This window comes from Sus scrofa, chromosome 17, assembly GCF_054392235.1.
Source record: "Sus scrofa isolate SSC_HxYL_T2T_F1_AM1 chromosome 17, Sscrofa_HxYL_maternal_Yorkshire_Landrace_v2.0, whole genome shotgun sequence".
NCBI classification, from domain to species: Eukaryota; Metazoa; Chordata; class Mammalia; order Artiodactyla; family Suidae; genus Sus; species Sus scrofa.
This window is the reverse complement of record NC_139399.1, coordinates 54,151,013-54,170,023: the sequence shown is the minus strand read 5'-3', so window position 1 is coordinate 54,170,023 and position 19,011 is coordinate 54,151,013. Positions and strand designations below refer to the sequence as shown.

Here is a 19,011-nt window from a genome sequence, read left to right as displayed (position 1 = left end):
TCAAACGACATGAACACGGGGTCTCTCAAATCTCTGTCCTCAAACTGATATAAAAAACAAATCTGGTGTAGGTGAACCCAAGATAACCCAAGAGAGCCAAACCCCAACTTTCCATCCACCCCCTCTTCCCCTCATCACCCTGAAGCATATGCTGACAGAGCAATCTTAATAGTAACTGACTAATTTTAAACCCTGTGATTACCAGGGTTGATTTCCATGGAACCTTCCTTTCACAGCACCGAGAACCTCTCACAAGCACTAATTGCCAAGTTCAATTTTTAGCTCTGTCATACCCAACCATCGGTGCTCACTCCAGCGGCTGCTCCCTCGCCAGGTAAGCTGGTAATGAAGTCGGCTTCGCTGCTCCATTTCACAATATTGTGATGCCGCCGTCAGCACCTGTAAGTGCTGAGAAGCTCCACACTTCTATTCAACAAATCTCACCCAAGGGAAGAGACGGGAGCTGCTCTGTGCCTCTCGGGTGCCCTGTGTGCAGGCTCACGCCCGTGGGACACCGTGGTTGCTTATTCCCACATGTCTCCTTACTGAAAATGCTCCTTATGGGGTCACACTGCACCCCTGAAGGTGTCCCAAGCCCTGCCTCCCTCCATCCTCTGCAACTGCCTCCCATTTCCCCCTCTCCATCCCCAGAGCCCTCCCAGGATTCGAACTCACGTCGGACTGCACAGATGGTCCCACCAGACGGACCCTTGCCTGTCCTCCAGCCCCACTGCACATACTCACCTACAGGGCTTATGCACAATGCCATGTGCCAGCCTCATTTGTCAAAGTGCACCAGTGACGTTGGCATCTGTCCTGTTATTTAGCAGCGTCCACTCCACACACACCTGACCCTCCCTTGACTGGGTTCTGACAGCAGAACTGTTCTCTGGGCATGGCCGGGGATGTTTGGGCTGACTTTGTACTGATTTCAACTTCTTTCCAGATATTGACAGGTGCCAGCTACGATGGGGCAGAGGGCTGGGTGCCCACTACACACCAGGCATGCACAGGAACATATGCCCACGTAGCTCCTACAATCAGCCAGACAGGCAGGGAAGCAGGCTTCCATCACCCCCACATTTTACTTTTGGGGAAACTGAGCTCTGAGAACTTCCATGAAGCTGGTAAGAGGGATTTCTTTCAGTTCCAAATGCCGTTAAGGCGGTGCTTCCCACGAGGAACTGCCAAGCCTCTTCCCCCTGGAAATAGAGTAAATCTATGTCCCTTTTCCATTGTCCACCAGGAAGCCCAGGGCCAGACATATAGGCCAATTTCTTTCTTTCTTTCTTTCTTTTTTCTTCCTTTTTAAGGCTGCACCCATGGTATATGGAAGTTCCTGGGCTAGGGGTCGAATGGGAGCTGCATCTGCAACCTATGCCATAGCCTGTGGCAACGCTGCACCCTTAACCCACTGAGCCAGGCCAGGGATCAAAGCACATTCTCATGGACACTGGTTGGGTTTTTTTTGTTTTGCTTTTTAGGGCCACATCCATGGCATATGGAGTTTCCCAGGCTAGCAGTCTAATCGGAACTGTAGTTGCTGGCCTACACCACAGCCACAGCAACAGAGGATCTGAGCTGCGTCTGAGACCTACACCACAAATCACGGCAACGCCAGATCCTTAACCCACTGAGCAAGGCCAGGGATTGAACCTGCGTCCTCATGGATGCTAGTCAGATTCGTTAACCTCTGAGCCACAACAGGAACTCCCCTAGTCAGGTTCTTAACCCACCAAGCCAGGCCAGGGATCAAACCCACATCCTCATGGACATGAGTTGGGTTCTTAACCCACTGAGCCACAATGGGAATTCCCCAATTTCAAGAACTATAGAGCTCAAGGCCAACATACGTGTTCATTTTCCACCTAGAATTTGTTCTATTTTATATTTCCCTTGGCTCGAAAAATTTTTAATGTATTCTATATATTTTTATATCCTCGTGCGTGTTCTTGTGAATGAATGACTGAAAATTAGCAAAAACCAAAAGCGAGATGGGGAGAAGTCAAGTGGGGGGCCCAAGGTCGTGCTGCCAGCCCAGGGGTCTGTCTACCCGGGTGCCCTCCACACTGACCTCATCCCCTTCCTCTTCTCCTCGACCAAAAAAACTAACAGTGTCTGACCATCTCCTTCCTGCTGAGCACGACAGGTCCTGCTACACCCACCCTAACTTCCCAACAGCTCCATCAAGCAGCACTAACAGCAGCGCGTACTCTGTCCCAGGTGCCACTTCCTGCATGTACAACAGTGGTCCTCATGATGACCCTATTAGGTAGGCGCAACTGTGATCCCCATTTTACAGAGGAGTAAACTGAGGCACAAAGCGTTTGGGTAACTTACTAGATGTGCACAGCTAGTAGGTGTCACAGCCAGGATTACAACTACTAAAGTTCCGCGCTCTACCACCCCTGCTCACTACCATGATGCTGTCAGCTTAGTCACTGAGTCCCTCCTTGTACAGATAAGGACCTGAGGTTCCAAGAGACAAAGGGTTCGCCAAGCGTGGGCTCTGACTGTCCAGTCTGAATGGCGGCAGACACAGGGGCTCCCTCTCCCAACTTCCAGCCAAGGCAAGGCCACACTTCTAGAAGTCAGGGCACAAGTCTACTCCTGCCAGAGACACAAAAGAAGGCTGCCAGGCAAAACCATGAGCACCGAAGAACCTTCCATCTCCAAGGCCATCTCAGCTGCCCCTCCACCACACTGGACCCCTCTGTGCTGAGCGCAGGGATCACAGATCACGGGGAGCAAATCGACTCCCCCTTCCCTGCCACACCGACGGCTGAGTGCCCAATTCACCAAAGGCAGTGTGGAAATGAGTTTGAAGCACGAAGACCCAGGTTCGAATCCCAGCTCTGCCACTTACTAGCTGTGAACCCTGGGTGAGGGTGGGCCTCTCCGTACAGTGCAGTATTAATGCCAGCACCTCGCTGCACATCTGGGGACACTGGCAGTGCCCATGCAGCCCCCACCCACCCTCCCAGTATAGATCTGCCACCACACTGGTGCCCGCCCCCTGCATCATCGTGGCAAATCCTTCCAAGGCGTCAATCAGCAGATGACTGAGGGACAGGAAGGCCAGGGAGGTTTGCTCCAACTTATTCAAGACATGCTTTCTGGAACAAGACTGAAAAATAAAATTAAACAGTAAAATTGGAGGTGGAATAGAACCCCCAAATCAGGACTGATTTTTCCAGAACTGCTCAGTTCTACCTCAGGCAGGGAGGGGTGGGGCTCAGGAGGTCCCTGTGGGTCACCCCACCTCGGTGGGCATCTGTGACAGGCCCTCCGCCTGGCCCTCGGCAGCGGGATGGGCTGCTGGCCCACGTGACGCATCCTGGTTGCCATGGTTTCTGTTTATTCTGGGGAAGACAGCTTCCCTGACATCCAGGCCTGGTAAAGAGGAGGGTTTGCTACACGCCGACGGTGTAGTCACTGACATCCCTCTGCCGCCCTCGGCTGAGCCCTCGGCAAGGCTTCTGCACACAGACACAGAAGCGCTAACGTTAACTCAGCCCCGCAGGTCCCTCTCCACCTGACCCCCGATCCGGGGTGGATGGGACCAGGCCCCAGCTTAAGGAGAAAACCAAGGCCTGGGGATGGGGAGTGACTTGCCCAGAGTTTCCTGATGGTGTCCCTGGCATTCTGGTTCCAAGGGACTCCAGCCTTTCCAAAAACCACGCCCTCTATATGCCTTGAGAAAACCTGTCACACACTTGGGGACATCAAAGGCAGCTCAAGGGAGCCAGTAGGGAGGTCCCCAGGGAGACCCAACACTCAGGTCTGCACCCCAGAGGTGACCACATCATTCTCAGTGCGTGGTTCCAAGACTGCTGGCCAAGAGAATTAAATCCAAACACCTTGCTTATTAGCCCAGTGTCCCAGACTCTCCCCCACCCCGCCCAGTTATACACATCCGAACCCTTTCCACGTTTGAGATTAGTCTGTTGTGCCAGGTGCCAAACTGTGACTGTAGCTTAAAAACATGGAGAGAGAGAGAGACACTGGGGGAGGGGTTACTTGAAAGTTGAGAAAGAAAGAGCTGAACGTGGCCAGCTTGGACTGGGGGAGAAATCTCAGGCCATGGGAATAAAATGAAGAAGAATGAAGACTCAGAACTGAATCTTCACCCTAAAATCTGAAACACCCCAAGTAAGTCCACATCTGTCTTCATCTGGATACTTTGTGGTCCTTCCTCATTTGCCTCCAAGGCCCCTTTGCGCAGTTGGGGGCTGGCCCCTCAGGAAGGATTGGGACAGGGTGGCGGGCTCGTCACAGCAGGAAGGCAACCAGCTCTGAGATCCTTGGAGAGCAACAGGATTCCAGGGCCACTGTCTGCATCTCAGCCTGGTCTCTGTCCCATCAAGCACCTGTCCCAAGAGCGGAAGCCCCCTTGCCCCAAGGACCCCAAATGTCAAGCAGGATGGACTCGTCCTGTGCCCTCCCTGGGCGCACACTGAGGAAGCTGAATCCGAGGAAGGCTGACATGTGGGGAGATGGCCCATGTGGGGGCAGGAAAAGTCCCAGAGAGGCAGGACACTGGATGGCTCCCTTGCAAGCATCACGCCTGCCCCCCAGCCCTCCATGGCTCCCACTGCAGGGTCCAAACCCTGGAGCCTGGCACGCCATGCCCTTTCCGAGCCCCAGCTTTGCCTCCTCCTCTGCACCAGCCTATACCCATCCAGACAGGTCTGCCTCAGTTCCCCAGTTGACAACCCCTCTGCCGCTACCCTGCCCCCTCCCTAAGGCACGGGCCTGGAGGAAGGGAATGGGGATTTTCCTGCAAACAGGCTTGGGTTCCAATCCCACTAGGATCACAGCCCGGGCACCTCACGGCTGCAGCTTCAGCTCACCTGCACAGCAGGGTTGTTGTGAAGATTAAATAAATAACATAAATGAAATATCCATCCCATGATGGATGCTAAATAAATGCCTGTTCTGCTCTCCCCTCCTCTGTGTGTCCCCATTCCATCTTTCTTGGAGGGCCTGCCTAAATGCCCCCCTCTCCCAGGAAGTCCTCCCTGAATACCGCAAGCCTCAGGGTTCACACTCTCTGTCTCCCATCAACTCCTCCTCTTTCCTTCCCTCTTCCTCCCTCTCTCTCTCTCTTCCCCCCTCTCTTTCTTTCTCTCTCTCTCTCCTCCCCCTTTCTCCTCTCTCCCCAGACCTTGGGCTCGGAAGTAATAGCTGCCCCATCCTTTGCAGACCCCCACCCATCCACGCATCCCTACCCCAGACTCCGTTACAACCTAAAGACAAGTACCAAGGACCAACCATGACCGAAACCTTGCGACTGCACCGCAAACAGTGCCCAGAGAGCAGAGGTGGCTTACCCAAGGTCACAGAGTTCAAACAAGAACTCAGAGTCCGGCCCCATCCACCCTGAAGGTCACTGTCAGGCAAGGATACAATGTGAGTGCTGATGGAGTCACCCCCCCACCCCCGCCCCCCAGATCTTCCTTTTCAGGCTGGGCACACATTTCGCCAGTGGCGACACAGGCTATTCTCTGCTGAACTGCCCTCAGCTGATGGGAGGAAAGCCTAGGAAGAAGGACCCTCTCCCTCCTGACTCCTAAGGAAGCCCATGGCCAGTGGCCAGCTGACATGGGGGTACAAAAGGCCACCCCAGTCTCAAGATGAGATCAGGAGTTCCCATCGTGGCTCAGTGGTTAACGAATCTGACTAGGAACCATGAGGTTTCGGGTTCGATCCCTGGCCTTGCTCAGTGGGTTAAGGATCCGGCGTTGCCATGGGCTGTGGTGTAGGTTGCAGATGTGGCTTAGATCCCGCGTTGCCATGGCTCTGGCATAGGGTGGCGGCTACAGCTTGGATTCGACCCCTAGCCTGGGAACCTCCATATGCTGTGGGAACAGCCCAAGAAATCCCCCCCAAAAAAAGACAAAAAAAAAAGATGAGGCCAACTCCTTTGCATCACTCATGCTCCCATGCCCCTCTCCCCGTGGGATCAGGCTGAAGTGAGGCTCCAGCGAAACCTCCCACCCTGTCCTGCTGCCCCCGCTCCCCTTCTCATGAGAGCACCCCTCGCTCAACCTCTTTCACAAGAAGCCCTGTCTCAGGCTCTGCTGCTGGGAAGCTCAGCCCGACACAAAGGCCTTGGTTCTCAGATTGTGGTCCACTGACCAGCAGCTCCATATCGCCTGGACCTCGTGAGAAACCCACAATCTCTGGTCCCATCCAGATCTACTGAATCAGAATCCGCTTGTTGACAAGACCCCGTGTGATTCCCTTGCAAGTTAAAATCTGAGAAGCACTGGCTTAAGAGAGATAGTTATCCCATTGTGGGGATCAACCAGCCAACAGGGTATTAACCAAACCTGGCCATCTCAATCATATAGCAAATGTGCATGTCATCCAATCCTGGTAGTTGACTGTGGAGATGAGCCAGTTAGCAAAGACACAATCATCCCAACGACCAGCTGTGCCACCTCCATGCTCCAGGAGGGTGCGAGTTCCAATATTACTGAGGGAGAAGCCCCATATCCCTCTGATCTGAGCTCTACCCTATACACCTTAGCTGGTCACCAGAACTCTGTTCCTCGTTGATGCCCCAGGAACCAATCCCAGTGTTTGTTTGAGTCAATTAGAGCCTCTGCCTCTACCACCTTCCTGAAGGGACCCCAACCCCAATGTCAGACAGCTAGGAAAGGTTCTCCAAAGATGCTGGGAAACGGGACGGCTAAGATTCCCCAGGGCTCTGGAGGGTGCAGGGAGGGGGAGCAAGCCACTGATATCTCTGCCTTGGAAGAAGAAGGTTCCCAGCCTGCCCTGAGTCAGAAACTCCTCTTCAGCGGCCCCAGTCCAACCTACTCCAGGGTATGGGCCCCTCAGAGCCCCTCCGAGGGGATGCCCATGACCTTTGCAAAACTAAACGCAATAACCAAGTCCTATAGGCCGAGCGGACCCCAGGGCCAGCCCCAGAGGCTGCAATAATCCAGACGTGTATTTGGACAGGAGGAACCCTGCAAAGCTCCGTCAACTCTGCCTGTTGCCCGAGGAGGGAAGCGGTTCACCTTTTGCTAATCGCCCTAATTCATTTTTTATTACTAACTTGCCTGTTTTCTATTTGCCATCTGATTGAAGATATTACCGAAGGCATTTAAACAGCATCAGACCGTCCTGCAATGGCAAACATAACTCTTTTTATTGAAATCTGCATTAATATACATATAAGTCCCTGATCACAAAGACCTCACGGGCCACATGTTAGACCCCAAGTGAAGGCAGACTGGGCAAGAGGGATATACACAATTTAAGGTTTTTCAACAGACAATCTGCAGTGCCGGGAGGATACAATGAGACGGGCGCTCTCTCATGCCATTGGTGGACACGGATGATCCTCTCAGCACGACACCCAGAATCAAGAGCCGTAAAAACGCTCACGCCTTTGAGCCAGGAGTTCTACCTTGACCGTGGCTGACAGCTGAGGTCTTATCCTTGACACCCTCTCCGTATCGCACCCCACATGAAACCCCTCCCCAAATCACAGCCGTGCTACCTGCGAACATCTCCCTCTACTTCTCTCCACTTCCACCCCACCGGAACCGTCCAAGCCAGAGCGGTCCAACAGAACCTGTGGAAATGCAGGACGTGTTCTATATCTTCACTGCCCAACAAGGGCTATAGGGCACTTGAAAGTTAGCATGACTGAGCAACTACATCTTATCCAATGTTACCTTAAATTTGTTGTTTTTTTTTTTTTCTTTTTCTTCTTTTTTGTCTTTTTACAGCTGCACCTGTGGCACATGTGGAAGTTCCCAGGCTAGGGGTCAAGTCGGAGCTGCAGCTGTCAGCCCACGCCACAGCCACAGCAACACAGACCCAACCTGCATCTGCGACCTATGCCACAACTTGCGGCAACACCAGATCCTTAACTCACTGAGTGAGGCCAGGGATGGAACCCGCATCCTCATGGACACTATGTCGGGTTCTTAACCTGCTGAGCCACAATGGGAACTCCACTTTAAATTTAAATAGCCACCTGTGGGGGGCGGGGATAAATGAGGAGTTCGGCATTAACACATACACACCACTGTATACAAAACAGATAACCAACAAGGACCTGCTGTATAGCACAAGAAACTATACACAACATCTTGTATAACCTATCATGGAAAAGAACAGATCTATCTATGCATATAATGGAATCACTTTGCTGTATACCTGAAACTAACACATTGGAAATCAACTAGATGGCAATTAATTAATTAAGAAAAATAAATAAATAGCTACCTGTAGCAAGTGGCTATCCTATCAGAGAGGGCAGCCCCAAGCCATCATCCATCCTCTCCTAAACCGTTGTAACTGCCTCCCAACCATCTTCTTCCATCTAGTCTTGCCCCGGTCCACTGTTTTCCATCAGAGAGCCAAAAAAATTATTCTAAATGCAACACAGCTCAGAGTTCTCTTGTGGTTCATAAAGGGTTATGGATCCAACATTGTCATTGCCACGTTAAACAGCAGGTGGCTGCTATGGCTCGGGTTAGATCCCTGGCCTGGGAACTTCTGCGTGCCGTGGGTACTGCCAAAAAAGAAAAAAAAAGGAAATATTTAAAAATAAAATGCAACACATCTCAACTCTCGCCACCCTTGAGACACAATTCAAGCTCTTGGATGTGGCGTTCAAGGCCGCATCTTCTGGGGCAGAGAATACTCCAGTTCTCAGGGAGCCTGCGGTGTCCGAGGTGCTGGGGCGGGTGTAGAAGCAAGCAGGGAAGCCCTCCCCGAGGGGGTGGCACTTGAGCAGATACTTAAGAGCCACGTGTGTAGGGGTCTGCCAGGGAGGTGGGGGCATGCCCAAACCAGCTGCACAGCAGTTACAGTTGCTCTGACAGCTACATCCATGAGCCAGCAGCAGAGAGCCAGCCCTTGTGAAGTGACAACCTTGTGGTGGGCGTGGCAAATAAACAATAAACATAACGAATAGGTAAATTACACATGGTGAGAAGGGAAAAGAAAAAGATGGGTAAGGGGTTTATGGGGGATGGGGCAGAGGGCAGTTTGCAGCATTGAACAGCAAGGAAGGAAAGTGCCCAAATGTCATTCTTTTTTTTTGGTCTTTTTAGGGCTGTATGGCGGCATATGGAAGTTCCCCGGCTAGGGGTCAAATCGGAGCTGCGGTGGCCTACACCACAGCCACAGCAACGCCAGATCCTTTAACCCACTGAGCGAGGCCAGGGATCGAACATACATCCTCATGGATACTAGTCAGGTTGGATACCCTTGAGCCACAGCGGGAACTCATAAACGCAATTCCTGAGGTCTGTGTGGTAGGACAGTAGTGAGTGACCTCCCCCCACTTCATAAACTTTTTGGCAGGTCTTCATAATTTACAGGGGTTTTTTTTTTCATTTTTTAAAGTTTTATTGAAGTACAGTTGATTTACAATGTTGTGATGATTTCTGCTGTTCCAAAAACTGATTGAGATACACACACACACACACACACACACACACACACACACACATCCATTCTTTTTCAGATTCTTCTCCCATCTAGACGATCGAAGAATACTGGAGAGAGGTCCCTAAAGAAGAAAGTGGTGTTAACTGCAGGAGAGAAGTCTCCAGAGAGTCCTGTTTGCACAATAGAAACTTTCCCACGGGCCAAAAAGAGATTTCCTTATCTCTGAAGGTCAGGCTGACTCTGTCCCCAGATACCCCAACCCAAGCAACTGGGAGTGACGCCTCCCTCCTGAAAGCAGCAAGGTCACCATCCCCAGGGAGACGGGAAGTGGACAAAACAGACATCTGAGATCTCCCAGCCTTTCCCCCAGAGAGTCAAGCATGGATGAAAAAACCCAAGGGTTTCAACCATCAACTCTCTTGACTCCCATTTCAACTTTCTTGCCCGGGCTCGGCTGGCATCGAGGGCAACATGTCATTACAATGGGAACTTAGGAGTTCCTGTTGTGGCTCAGTTGGTGAAGGATGTGACATTGCCTCTGTGAGGATGCAGGTTCGATCCCTGGCCTCGGTCAGTGGCCGTGGCAGTGGTGTAGGCTGGCAGCTGCAGCTCTGATTCGACCCCTGGCCCGGGAACTTCCATGTGCTGCAGGTTTGACCACAAAAAGAAAAAGAAATTTTTTTTAAGGAGAACTTACATTTATTAACATTTGCAAGGCCCAGACAGTGTGTTTCTCATATTTATGTGTTTATTCCTCCTGGCAAAAATGTACAAACAAGCCAAGTGAGGCCCAGAGAGGGTGAGCAAATTACTATTGTAAACAGAGCCTGCAATATGTTATGGTGGCTCTCTCTAGAAAATATAATGGCCATACTGATTCATTCATTCTTTCAACAACTTTTTATTGAGCATCTTCTACAATGCAGACATCACGCTAAGGTGCTAGGGACTCGGCGGTGACGGTCCTGATGGCCCCGAAGGTTGGAAAGCTTATTGTCCTCAAGGTGGAGCAGACACTCAAGTAATCTCTTCGACAGATCACGCAAGGGGATCTGGCTGAGATAATACACTGGAGGCTGAGATACAGAGTAACAGGGTACTGCAGAGATTAGGAGATCAGAGTCTTGGAGAAGGTGAAGACAAAGCTGAGACCTGCATATGGCACAAATGGATCTATCTACAGAAAAGAAACAAGCTCACAGACATGGAGAACAGACTTGTGGTTGCCAAGGGGGAGCGGGAGGGAGGGGGATGGACTGGGAATTTGAGGTTAGTAGATGCAAACTATTGCCTTTGAAATAGATAAGCAATGAGATCCTGCTGTACAGCACAGGGAACTATGTCTAATCACGTGCACTGGAGGATAATGTGAAAAAAAGAATGCATATAAGTGTACAGCTGTGACACTTTGCTATACAGCAGAAATTGATAGAACGTTGTAAATCAACTATAATAAAACACTTTTGTAAAGAAAAACAAACAGAAATACCACCCCCCCAAAAAAAAAAAAAAAAAAAGGCTGAGACCTGAAGGATGAGCAGGAGCCAGTCTTGGGTAGAATGAAGACTAGGGCTTCCAGACACAGGGAACAGCATGTGCAAAGTCCTTCAAGCAAAAAAAAAAAAAAAAAAAAAAAAAAAAAAAAAAAAAAAAAAAAAACGAGCATGGTGGGGGGAGGGGGCTGCCTGGGAAACAGCAAGAAGGCTGGGGTGGGAGGCTGGCTTTGCTCCTCACTGCATCCCCAGCACAAAGCCTGGGGCCTCAGACAGAGCAGCTGGGAATGAGCCTGGAAAAGCAGGCAGGGGCTAGATCACACCAGCATGTATGGACCAAAAAGGCCATTTGATGTTACCTACACACCAAGGGAAGCGCTGGAAGTTTTTTTTGCTTTGCTTTTTTTTTCTTTTTATTGCCACACCTGTGGCTCATGGAAGTTCCCAGGCTAGGGGTCAAATCGGAGCTATAGCTACAGGCCTACACCACAGCCACAGCAACACGGCATCCAAGCCACACCTTTGACCAACACCGCAGCCTGTGGCGACGCCGGATCCTTAACCCACTGAACAAGGCCAGGGATCAAACCCGCATCCTCACAGACACTATATCGGGTTCTTAACCCACTGAGCCACAACGGGAACTCCCATTGGAAGGTTTTAAGCAGAGGTCTGGTTCACCTAGCCACAAGGGAGCCCTGTGAGCGACTGTGCCCAGAGAAATGACGGGTTCTAATTCACACACCAGAAAGAGCTCCACTGCAACCTAGATGGCTCCTCAGCACATGGTTATGTGAGGCCTATGTGTCCCCAAAAGCGAAGCGCCCCCAGCTGGTATGTGGGAGGTGGCCACCTTTCAGAAAAGCAAGACAAAGTAGCAAGTGACAGGACATGTTGACAGAACACCAGACGCAGGGCTGTGGGCAGAGGGAAAACTGTCCCAGAGACGCTGCAACAGGGTTGCGGCTTATTGTTAATGTGGAGCCATTAGGAAAACACAATTATGTGCTTCACTGATACTGTAAGACATAACCCAAGACGGCGGGCAAACAATTAATGCTCCATCCAAGGAAAATGTTGAACAGAAGAGCCAGTGGAGGAAATGCTTGCATTGGGTAGGGGGTGAGCCCTTCAGGTTTTTTTTCCCTCTCTCTCTGTCTCATTTAAAAATCAAAGTTTTGCCCTTAAGCATACCTAGACGTCTTTGGAAAGGGAATTAAAATTAAGTATGCCAGGTGCTTAAATACACATTATTATCCCATTTACTTTCATTAAAAGGTAATAAGCACAGTTAATCCCACTTTGCAGATGAGGAAACTGAGGCCCAGAGATAAGACATAGCTTCCCAAATGCCCTGGCTTCCACATGCTGCTCTTTCTACCTGGAATGCTTTTCTCTATTCTTCACGTGGCCAATTCATCTTCAAGCACAGGCCAGGTGTCCCTTCCTCTGAGAAGCCTTCCCTGACTGTCCCCCTCTGCCACTCCCGCCATCTGGACTGATAGTCCCGCACCCACTTGGAACTGGTTCTTGTTACCTGTCTCTCTAACACATTAGACCATGGCTTTTCAAGGACAAGGACCAGGTCTTGAGCACCTGTTCATGCTTGGCATCCACCCCCAAGCTCTGCCTACAGCTGGCAGCAAATGTTCTTTGCAGGGCTAAACAAATGAATGCATAAGTGAATTAACTCAATATATTTCAAAGCCAGGATTTGATATCACGCCAGTATGACTCCAAAGCATATTCCCGGCCAGAGTTTGTATGTGTGTCTTTTTTTTTTTTTTTTCTCTTTTTAGGGCCATGCTTGTGGCATGAGGAAGTTTCCAGGCTAGGGGTCGAGTTGGAGCTACAGCTGCCAGCCTACACCACAGCCACAGCAACACGGGATGTCTGTGACCTACACCACAGCTCACAGCAACGCCGGATCCTTAACCTACTGAGTTAGGCCAAGGATGGAAGCCGTGTCCTCAAGGATACTAGTCGGGTTTGTTGCCTCTGAGCCACCACGGGAACTCCTGTGTGTGTGTCTTATACAGATCAATCCAAAAACGTATTCAAACACAGGATACATTACAAAACACATTGAGGGTTTCACTCAAGCCTCCAAAAGAGCTGCTGAAAAGCACCACCCACCTCAGGGGAAAGAGGAAGATGAAGGAAGGGTTAACCAAGCCCTTTACCCTTTTGAAAGAGCAGTTCACCTTTGTTACCTGCCTGGCAGAACTCTTCTGGAAACCTGAAGAAGGCAGGATATTAACGACGTTCCTGGGCAACTCTGCTTATAGTAAAAATGACCCTTGATTGGTAAGTTGCATCTGGACCGAAAGGAACTAAATGATAAATATCTGCCAAAGAAACCAGATTTGAGGTTTCCCTGAGTGTCGTGACTCTTGTAACTGACATGCCCTTTGCAGGGCCCCTTCCAGCAGATACTACGGAACTGTTACCAGAGATATGGGTCCTTCAGGAACTATAGCTTCGAAGTCAGGGTGGCTACCAAACCACTGTGTACCTGAGCTAAAACCTGGGGGAGGGGGCTGACGAAGAGAAGAGGTACTGGCCCTCTCCGTGGATGACCGCAGAAGAGGAACAGAACAGATTGTGGGCCCTGCTGTTAGGTGGTGGTTCCTGTCCCAAGTCCTTTGAGGAGACAGGTACCAAGGGTCACCTGTGTGAGTCTTGCGAGTCTGAATGTTTAATTGAACCTTAAAGAGCCCCTGTGGGAGCTTCCGTGAGAAAGAAGAGAACTGATACAGGGGAGAAAGGAGACCATGCTAACCAGAAACCCCACTACACTTATTCTGAACTTGAAAGCTCTTTAGAGCTCTCATCTAAAAAGACATAAAAACCTGGGATGGTGTCTATGCTCGCTGTCCTTTGAGGGCCCAAATGACCTGAACAGTGCCTGGCACAGGAATAAGGGATGGGGTGACTTGCTTGATGTCCTAGCAGTCTCAGGACAAATCTGAGCTGCGAATACGGTTATGTGAGGTAACTGAGGCTCAGAGAGGTTAAGTGACAGATCCAAAGTCACACAGCTTGTAAGCGCCAGGATATGAACCCAGGTCCTTCCATAGAACTCAAAAGTCACATTTGAATCCACTATCTGGTTTTGCCTAAAAATTAACTTTCAGCTCAGGTGGATGTGTAGATCAGAGAACACATAGGGGGTGATGTGGGGTAGGGAAAAGGACCTCCTTAAATAATGTAGGTAGCACCCCATAGGCAGTCATTAAATATTTGCAGAATAAATGAGCAACAGAAAGCCCAGGGGCCATCTTCCACGTTATCAAGTTCAGTTCAAGTCAAAACAGCACAGTGGAACAATAAAATTTATGCATGAGATTGACCCTGGGTTATACAATTGAGTTGGATTCGTTTCCAACAACTTTCTAAATCATTCCTGCAAATGAGGCCCAACTTCGAGATAAGCACGTTTTAATCAGCTGTAATGCAAAGGCATTCTATTACCAAATGATGTTTGAAGTTGAAAACCAAGGCAGGAGGCCCAGCTGGGCCCCCTCGCTGCCCCCAGAACAGGCAATGCAACCACAGCAAACACAAGGGGCAAGCTGGTCTACCCCTGCATCTCCGCAGAGGGCAGGGCTCCAGCTGGCACCACGGAGGCTGCAGGAGAGGAGCAGGGAGGGCACAGTCCAAACCCCAGCTCTGCCAACCAGCTCCTCTGCGGTCCTTTGTGACCTTATCTGCTTGGATCTCAGTCTTTCACCTACACAATGGGACACATGTGCCTAGCACAGTTCTTACGAAGACTGAATAAGACAATACAAGAGAGTGAGCCTGACATGTAAGTGCTCAGAGGATAATCCATGCTTATCTCTACCCTACTTTTCTCCATAAAACAGCACAAATTTTACAGAGAAAAGTCAGTGAGAAGGGGCTCTTTGTTCAAGATAGTGGATATAAGCCATACTTTCACCTCTCCCCTCTTCTAAACCCCACTAGAATGGCAAAGAAGGGAGACCAGATACATACGCATACTCATAATTATATCTACACACAAATATTCATAATCCAGATAGAGAGAGAGAGATGACATATGAAAAGCGAACTCCAAAAGAGCCCATGAGAAAATAAGAAAACAGAATTCTCTTGTGGTGCAGCAGGTTAAGAATCTGCCATTGTCATTGCAGTGGTTTGGTTGGCTGCTGTAGCGCAGGGTTGATCCCTTGCCCAGGAACTTCCACATGCCATAGGTGTGCCCCCCCCCGCCCTCCAAAAAAGAAAGAAAGAAAAAAAAGCAAGAAAGGGTTGGACATCAGAAATATCAAGAGATGCTGGAAATAAGAAGTTGAAAAAGACAGACTGACAATGAAACCCACCAGCTCTAAGGCACCAGCACACCAACACAAGACCTTTGGAAAAGCTATTTTCCAAACTGAAGCCCAGAAAATCCAAAAGTACGGGCAGCAAGGGTTTGAAAGCTCTGGGCAGGAGAGGTGACTTGCCTTTGATGTTGGCTTGTGGTCCTCAGAGAAGCTGACTGTTGGTTTTGCCCTGGTGAAACCCCAGGAGAAGACCTCTCTGATTAAATGGGAAATCTGCCTCCCTTATGGATGGGCATGAGCAGGACAAACAGAGTGCACCGTGCCCACGGGTAACTGCTGGCCTCTAAGAGAAACAGATGTCCCCAACCTCAAGCAAGCTTGTCCCATGCCCTAGGAGAAGTCCTCAACTTCAAATATCTCCCCATAAACTACACCCAGGCCACCTCAAGTCAACATTCACACTGCACACCCACATGCTCGTGGCTTTCACAGGCGTCGAAGAAACTCACAACTACAGAACAGATCTACCTAGACCCCTGTTTACAAAAAAAAAAAAAAAAAAAAAAAAAGGTCAACCAAGAATTACTAGGCATTTGTAGGAAATAAAAGCAGAAAAGAGAGGCTAAGAAGTGAACCAAAGAGTGAGCCAACAAGAAAACAGAGCTGATGCAGCAAACAGAAGAAAACTTTTCAAAAATCTGAATTACCTTCAAGAAGAGGAGTTCCCGTTGTGGCGCAGTGGTTAACGAATCCGACTAGGAACCATGAGGTTGCGGGTTCGGTCCCTGCCCTTGCTCAGTGGGTTAACGATCCGGCGTTGCCGTGAGCTGTGGTGTAGGTCGCAGATGCGGCTCGGATCCTGCGTTGCTGTGGCTCTGGCGTAGGCCGGTGGCTACAGCTCCGATTCAACCCCTAGCCTGGGAACCTCCATATGCCGCGGGAGCAGCCCAAGAAATAGCAACAACAACAACAACAACAAAAGACAAAAAGACAAAAGACAAAAGACAAAAAAAAAAAAAAAAAAAAAAAAAAAAAAAAAAAAGAAGATTCAAGATATTCCCATATCCATAAAAAAAAGAATGAGCTACTATCATAAGGTCAATCAAGAAACAATATAGAGAAGTTCCTGTTGTGGCTCAGTGGAAATGAACCTGACTAGCATCCATGAGGTTGCAGGTTCGATCCCTGGCCTCACTCAGTGGATTAAGGATCCAACCTTGCCGTCAGCTGTGGTATAGGGCGTAGACATGGCTCAGATCTGGTCTTGTTGTGGCTGTGGTGTAGGCCAGCAGCTACAGCTCTGATTAGACCCCTAGCCTGGGAACCTCCATATGCTGTGGGTGCAGCCCTAAAAAGACAAAAGAAAAAAGAAAAGAAAGAAAGAATACAGAATTCTGGGAAATTAAAAAGTGATTGCAGAAATAGAAACCAAACTGGAAAATGGCTATACTTGGAAGCAGACCTACCACATCCCCTCAGAGGTCAGCCCTGGGGAGTAGGGCTGAGAGGGCAGCAGGGAAAAGGAAAGAGAATGTGAGGGGCTCTACTTTTTCTTCCTTTATATTCTAATATATTTCTGTGTACTTTAAAGAGAATAAGAACAATTTAACAAAAAGAATGGTGGGACTTGAGATAGAGGGAGAAAAGACAGAAGAATGAAATGAAATTGGGAGTGAGTTCATGAACGAAAGATGTCGACAGTCTCCTATGTTACAGCCACAAGTGACCCAATCACTTGCCTCTGAGCGTTGTGGTTGCTCAGTGGTGAAAGAATGGTGAACGGGCCACCGTGGATGCTGAGCTACGATGAGGCAGGAGCAGGGCAAAGAAACTCTTGAAGAATGCGACAGCACTCCAGTTCAAAGAGAAAGCCATGGTCCCCGGCCCAGCCACGACTCCTTCAGGCCTGGCCCAGAAGCTCCTCAGAAATCAGTGCGGAGTCCTCCCCAACACACTGTGGAAGAAAATGTGCCACACCCCAGCACACGAACTCTGGAATCCTACCCAGGAATGTATAAGAGGAAAGGAGGTCCCAGAAAACTCCTTTAATTATCATTTTTATTAAGACCCAAGAAACAGTTATCCTCCAGCTCTCACTCATATCATGAAATAAAAAAGAATCCAGCAAGGAACTCAACATCTCTAAAAAGCATCAGCATGCTGGCCCTTCATTTCCTGGGAACCAAGAGGAAGGTGGGTTTTCTCCCCCAGATGCCTCTCCCTAAAATGGACACTGCGATGCTCCCCTTTCTACCCATTCATTCCCTAACTGCTGGGCTCACAGCTGTACCCCTCACTGGGACCTGCTTCCTACCACAGGGAACTTCTGTGAGGGTGGCCTAAAGCCAGTGACCAGAGAATACAAGAATTGAAGGAATGGGAGGCCCTCTTGCCTCAGATGGGGACAAAGTGGAGCAGCCCTGTGGGATGCTGCATCATTAACTGTATCCCAGGCCAGCATCTCCCTCTGCCGAATCATGCTTCCCCAGTCCCTTCAAGGTGCGCCCCTTGAGCACCTCCCCCCCAAACCCACCTGCCACAGGCAACTCTCCATCTCAGAGTCTGTTTCCAGGGAGTCCAATGTAAGGTTCCCTCCAAGGTGAAGGAGATGCTCCCCAGAACCCACAGGGGTCCTGAAGAAGACAGGAGTCTCTGTACACCTGACCGTGTCCAGGCCAGGCCACCAGTACATCCCTATTTTCCTAGGCCAAAGCGGGAAAATCCTCCCATATTCTAGCCTAGAGCCGGGTTCCCTAAGTGTGCTTCTCTGACCAGCAGCCCTGGCATCATCAATGTGCTGGTGAAGCACATTTTCAGCCCTTCCCCGGACCTGCTGAATGCGAACTGATGGAGGGTGGTGCCGGCAACCTGTGTTTTAACTGATTGCTGATTCTGATGTGCTAAAGTTTGAGAAGCAGAGCATCCTTGGCTGCTGGGGGAAAGCACACATATGTCATTAATGTGGGAAACACATGTCATTTCCCACAGCAGAATGTAAACTGGTGTAGCCACTATGGAAAGCAGTTATGGAGGTTACTTAAAAAAAAAAAAAAGCTGATAATAGAGCTACCGTATGACCCAGCAATCCCGCAATCCCACAATGAAATATTACTCAGCCATAAAAAAGAATGAAATACACTATGGCAGCAACACAGCTGGACTGAGAAAGTATCATTTTAAGTGAAGTAAGCCAGAGAGAGGAAGACAAATATCATATGATATCACTTATACGGGGAATCTGAAAAATAATATAAATAAATTTATTTAAAAAACAGAAACAGACTCAGACATGGAAAAGAAACTTATGGTTACCAAAGGGGAAAGGGGGGGTAAAGGGATAGATTAGGAGTATGGGATTAATAGATATACACTACTATATATAACAGATAAATAACAAGGATTTACTGTATAGCACAGGGAATTATATTCAATATCTTATAATAACCTACAATGGAAAAGAATCTGAAAAAAAATGTATATATATAAAACTAAATCACTTTACTGTAACCTGAAACTAACACAACATTGTTGGGAGAGCCTATTGTTATGGCTCAGCAGTAACAAACCTGACTAGTATCCATGAGGATGCGAGTTCAAAGCCTGGCCTCGCACAGGGGTTTAAGGATCTGACGTTGCGTTGGGCTGTGGTGTCGGTCACAGACTCGGCTCAGATCCCACATTGCTGTAGCTGTGGTGTAGGCCAGCAGCTGCAGCTCCGATTTGACCCCTAGCCTGGGAACTTCCAAATGCCCTGGTTACAGCCCTAAAGTGCAAACAAACAAACCACAACACTGGGGTTTTGT

The 19,011-nt window shown here is 49.4% G+C and overlaps 1 protein-coding gene across 3 annotated transcripts in view; it reads right to left on the bottom strand.

The window, feature by feature from the left end:
* Nucleotides 1-19,011, bottom strand: part of TOX2 (TOX high mobility group box family member 2) — a 238,534-nt gene that overhangs the window by 118,218 nt on the left and 101,305 nt on the right. The gene's annotated exons all lie outside the window — the stretch shown is intronic.